The sequence below is a fragment of the Canis lupus genome, chromosome 35 (genome assembly GCF_011100685.1).
Source record: "Canis lupus familiaris isolate Mischka breed German Shepherd chromosome 35, alternate assembly UU_Cfam_GSD_1.0, whole genome shotgun sequence".
Lineage (NCBI taxonomy): Eukaryota > Metazoa > Chordata > Mammalia > Carnivora > Canidae > Canis > Canis lupus.
In genome coordinates this window covers 5,497,537-5,503,432 of record NC_049256.1, presented here as the reverse complement: position 1 = coordinate 5,503,432, position 5,896 = coordinate 5,497,537, and the positions used below count along the sequence as shown (strand labels likewise).

General features: G+C 36.7%; 1 pseudogene; it reads right to left on the bottom strand.

The window, feature by feature from the left end:
• Positions 1-931: 931 nt before the first annotated feature.
• Positions 932-1,744, bottom strand: LOC100684251 (annotated as a pseudogene).
• Between the last annotated feature and the right edge of the window lie 4,152 nt (positions 1,745-5,896).

The window sequence follows — 5,896 nt, the reverse complement described above, 5'->3', positions numbered from 1 at the left end:
ACAAGCATGTCTTTACTGCCACTTTGTCAATTGTTTTGTGACATTTTGTAGTTCCTTCCTCTGTTCCTTTATTCTTCTCCTCTCTTCCCTAGTAAATTGATGATTTACTTTAGTGGTATGTTTAGATTCATTCTCTTTATCTTTTGTGTATCCACTATATGTTTTTCTTTCAAGTTTTTATTTTAATTTTAGTTTAAAATTACATACAGTATAATATTAGTTTCAGGTGTACAGTATAGTGATTCAGTAATTCCATGCATCACCTGGTGTTTTTTTTTTTTTTTTTTTCACCTGGTGTTTATCACAAGTGTACTCCTTAATCCCCATCACCTTTGTAACCAATCCCCCCCCCCCCCCCCACCTACCCTCTGGTAACCATAAGTTTGTTCTCTATATAAAGAGTCTGTTTCTTGATTTGTCTCTCTCCTCCTTTGCTCATTTGTTTTGTTTCTTAAATTCCACACATGACTGAAATCATGGTATTTGTCTTTCTCTGACTGACTTATTTCACTTAGCATTATACTTCCTAGCTCCACCCATGTCATTGAAAATTGCAAGATTTCATTCTTTTTATGGCAGAATGATATCCTGATGTGTGTGTGTGTGTGTGTGTGTGTGTATATATATATATATATATATATATATATATATATATATATCATATATAAATCATATGTATGTGTATATATATCATTTCTTCTTTATCCATTCATTAGTTGATGGACACTTGGGCTATTTCTATATCTTAGCTACTGTAAATAATGCTCTTATAAATATAGAGGTGTATGTATCCCTTTGAATTAGTGTTGTCATACTTTTTGGATAAATATCCAGTAGTGCAATTGCTGGTTCATAGGGTAGTTCTATTTTTTTTTTTTTTGAAAGGGAAACTTTTATTACTTTTATGGATAGAAAATTCAACAGTGTCCACTCAGCCCAGCTTGGTGGCCAGTTCTTTAGCCTTTGCTTTTTCCAGCTTGGCAATGTGAGCCACCAACTTCAGACCCAGGACACTGCCTCCCCAGTGGCAGCGGATCTCATCATATCCGTCATTGTAATTGGTCCTGATGGCTTCTACCAGCTTAGCCAGAGCTCCCTTGTCTTCTGAGTTAACCTGTGTGAAGGCAACAGTCTTGCAGGTCTTCCTGTGGACGAGATGCCCCAGCCTGGCCTTCTCCTTGATAATGCAGTAGGGAACCCCCACCTTAGGACACAGGGGAGGCAGGAAGACAACCAGCTCAGTGGGATCCACATCATGTGTGAGCACTACCAGCTGAGCCTTCTTGTTTTACACCAAGGTGATGACAGTGTTAGCCCCAGCTCGAAGGACAGGAGGCCTCTTAGTGGGGACATCTGCTTTGCCAGCAGCTTTCTTCTCGGCCTGGGCCAACAACATCTGCTTCTTCTCTTTCTTTGTCTCTGGTGTGTACTTGTGGGTCAGCTTAAGCAGTTGAATAGCTGTTTGGCAGTACAAGGTCTGGGTGAACTGGTTAACGGCGGGAGGTACTTTGAGACGTTTATAGAGAATGACCCTCTGCCGCTGCAGCCGGATGTAGTGCACCCATTTGCAAAGCGGGTGAGGTCCCTTTTGGGCTAGATGTCCTGTCCGATGCCAAAGTTTTTGGGCCTTTTCTCAAACAGGGGATTGATTGACCACCTTCTTCTTGGCCTCCTGCTTCTTCACTACAGCAGGGGCTAGGGCCACCTTCTTCCCCTTTGCCTTCTTTCCTTTCAGCATCTTGGCTTGCTGGAGAAGAGAGTGGGTAGTTCTATTTTTAACATATTGAAGAGCTTCCATGTTGTTTTCTAGAGTGGCTGCACCAGTTTGTATTCTCATCAACAGTGCACAAGGCTTCCTCTTTGTCCACATCCTCATCAATACCTGTTGTTTCTTGTGTTTTTTATTTGAGTCATTCTGACAACTGTGAGGTCATATCTCATAGTTTTGATTTGCATTCCCCTGATGATCAGTGATATAGGGCATCTTTACATATGTCTATTGGCCATCTGTATGTCTTCTTTGGAAAAATGTCTATACATGTCCTCTTCTCCTTTTTTTAACTGGATTATTTGTTTTTTTGGTGTTGATCCATTTTTTGGTCTTTAATCCATTCTGAATTTATTTTCGTGTATCACATAAGAAAGTGGTCTAGTTTCATTCCTTTGCATGTAGCCATACAGTTTTCCCAACACTGTATGGCTACTTTGTTGAAGAGACTTTTCCCGTTGGATGTTCTTTCCTGCTTTGTTAAAGATTAATTGATCCTATAGTTGTGGGTGCATTTCTGGGCTTTCAATTCTGTCCCATTGATCAGCCTATTTTTTGTTCCAGTACTTTTTTAATGACTACAATTTTGTATTATAACTTGAAGTCCAAAATTGTGATGCTTCCAGCTTTGCTTTTCTTTTTTCAGGATTGCTTTGGGTACTTGGGGTCTTCTGTGGTTCCACAGATATTTTAGAATTGTTTGTTCTAGCTCTGCAAACAATGCCACTGGTATTTTGATAGGGATTGCATTAAATGTATAGATTGTGTTGGGTAGTATAGACATGTTAACAATATTTGTTCTTCCAATCCATGAATATGGAATGTTTTTCCATTTCTTTTTTTTAAAAGATTTATTTATTTATTTATTCATGATAGACATGGAGAGAGAGAGAGAGAGAGGCAGAGACACAGGCAGAGGGAGAAGCAGGCTCCATGCCGGAAGCCTGACGCGGGACTCGATCCTGGGACTCCAAGATCGCACCCTGGGCCAAAGGCAGGCGCTAAACCACTGAGCCACGCAGGGATCCCCTGTTTTTCCATTTCTTTATGACATCTTCAATTCCTTTCATCAATGTTTAACAGTGTTCAGAGTACAAGGATTTCACCTCTTTGGTTAGGTTTATTCCTAGGTATCTCATGGTTTTTGATGCAATTGTAAGTGAAATTGTTTCCTTAATTCATCTCTCTTCAGCTTCATTAAGGGTATATAGAAATGCAACAGATTTCTCTTTATTGATTTTGTATCTTATGACTTTACTGAATTAGTTTAACAGCTCTAAAGTTTTTTGGTGGAGTCTTTGGGGTTTTCTATATATAGTGTAATGTGAAACATGTGAAAGTCTTATTTCTTCATTACTAATTTAGATGCCTTTTATTCCTTTTTCTCGTTTCATTGTTGTGACTAGGCCTTCTAATGCTATGTTGAATGAAAGTGGTGAGGGTAGACATCCTTGTCTTATTCCTGACTGTAGGGAAAAGAGCTGAGTTTTTCCTCATTTAGGATGATATTAGCTGTGGGTTTTTCATATATGGCCTTTATTATATTGAGGTATGTTTCTTCTAAACCTACTATTTTTTTTATCATTGTGCTTTGTCAAATGCTTTTTATGCGTCTATTGAAATGATCATATGATTCTTATCCTTTCTCTTATTGATGTGATGTATCATGTTGATTGATTTGCAAATATTGAACCACCCTTGTAACCCAGTAATAAATCCCATTTGATTGTGGTGAATGAGTTTCTTTAATGTATTTTTGAATCCATTTTGCTAGTATTTTGTTAAGGATTTTTGTATCTATGTTCATTAGGGATATCGGCCTGTACTTTTCTTTTTTAGTGGAATCTTTTTTTTTTAAATTTTTATTTATTTATAATAATCACACACAGAGAGAGAGAGAGGCAGAGACATAGGCAGAGGGAGAAGCAGGCTCCATGCACCGGGAGCCTGACGTGGGATTCGATCCCGGGTCTCCAGGATCGGGCCCTGGGCCAAGGCAGGCGCCAAACCCCTGCACCACCCAGGGATCCCTTTAGTGGAGTCTTTATCTGGTTTTAGTATCAGGGTAATGCTGGTGTCATAGAATGAATTTGGAAGTTTTCCTTCCCATTCTATTTTTTTTTTAAGATTTTATTTATTTATTCATGAGATACACACAGAGAGAGATAGAGAGAGGCAGAGACACAGGCAGAGGGAGAAGCAGGCTCCATGCAGGAAACCTGACGCGGGACTTTATCCTGGGTCTCCAAGATCATACTCTGGGCTGAAGGCATCGCTAAACCGCTGAGCCACCCAGGCTGCCCCCCCATTCTATTTTTTTTTTTGGTTCTATTTTTAAAAATATTTTGAGAATAATAGATATTAACTCTTCTTTAAATGTTTAGTAGAAATCACCTGTGAAGCCATCTGGTCCTGGACTTTTGTTTGTTTGGAGTTTTTTGATTCCTGATTCAATTTCTTTGCTTATTGGTGTGTTCAAATTCTCTGTTTCTTCATGTTTCAGGTTTAGAAGGTTATATGGTTCTTGGAATTTATCTATTTATTCTAGGTTTCCCAATTTGTTGGCATATAGTTTTTCATAATAATCTCTTATAATCCATTGCATTTCTATGGTGTTGGTTGTTACTTCTCTTTCATTTCTGATTTTTATTTATTTGAGTTCTCTCTCTCTTGGTAATGAGTCTGCCTAATGATTTGTCAATTTGGTTCATCCTCTCAAAGAACCAGATCCTGGTTTCATAGATCTGTTTTATTGTTTTTTAGTATGCATTTATTTCCACTCTAATCTTTATTATTTTCTCTCTTCTGCTGGTTTTGGGTTTGGTTCTTTTTTTTTTTTTTTCTTTTTCTAGCTTCTTTATGTGTAAGGTTGAGTTGTTTATTTGAAAATTTCTCACCTCTTGAGGTATAATTTTTATAATCTGAATTTTCATTTGTCTCTAAATATTTTTTTCCTCTTTGATTTCTTGGTTGACCAATTCATTGTTTAGTAGCTTGTTATTCAACCTCTATGTATTTTGTTCTTTCCAGATTTTTTTCTTGTGGTTGATTTGTAGTTTCATAGCATTGTGGTTGAAAAAGATACATGTCATGATTCCAATCTTTTTTAATTTATTGAAACTTGTTTTGTGGCCTAATGTGATCTATTCTGGGGAATGCTCCATGTGCACTTGAAAAAACTGTGTATTTTACTATTTTTGGATAGAATATCCTGAATATATTTGTTAGATTCATTTGGTCCAGTGTGTATGCAAAGCCATTCTTTTCTTGTTGATTTTCTGTCTGGATGATCTAATTATTGATATAAGTGGGGTATTAAAGTCTGTCACTATTATTGTATTACTATTAATTTCTTCTTTTATGTTTGTTAACAGTGGTTTTATGTACTTGGGTGCTTCCATGTTGGATGCATAAATATTTACAATTGTTATATTTTCTTACCTAATTGTTTCCTTTATGACTGTGTAGTGTCTTTCTTTGTCTCCTGTTACATTCTTGGTTTTAAAGTCCATTTTTTTCTGATGTAGATATTTTTACCCCAGCACTTTTTTCACTTCCATTTGCGTGATAAATGTTTCCCATCCCTTTGCTTCCAATTTGCATGTGTCTTTAGGTATGTGAGTCTCTTGTAGGAAACATATTGATAGTTTTGCTTTTTAATCCTTCCATCACCCTGTGTCTTTTGATTGGAGTGGTTAATCCATTTACCTTCAAAGTAATTATTGATAGGTATGTACTTACTGCCATTTTATTACATTTAATGGTTATTTTTGTAGTTCTCTGTTCCTTTTTTCTCTTGATCGCCTCTCTTGTGGTTTGATGGCCTTCTTTAGTGATATTCTTGGGTGTCTTTCTCTTTATTTTTTTGCATACCTATTATAGATTTTTAATTTGTGGTTACCATTAGGTTTATATATAATATCCTATGAACATTGCAGCCTATATTAGGTTGGTGGTCATTTAACTTTGAACCCATTCTAAAAGCAATGAATTTTTACTCCTCCGCCATCACATTTTATGTATATGGTATCACAAAAGTATAGAACACATTGGTAAAAGGAAATTTACAGATTTTTAAAACCCTAATTCTGTAATATGATGCTGTGTTAGCCATTAAACTATAATGGT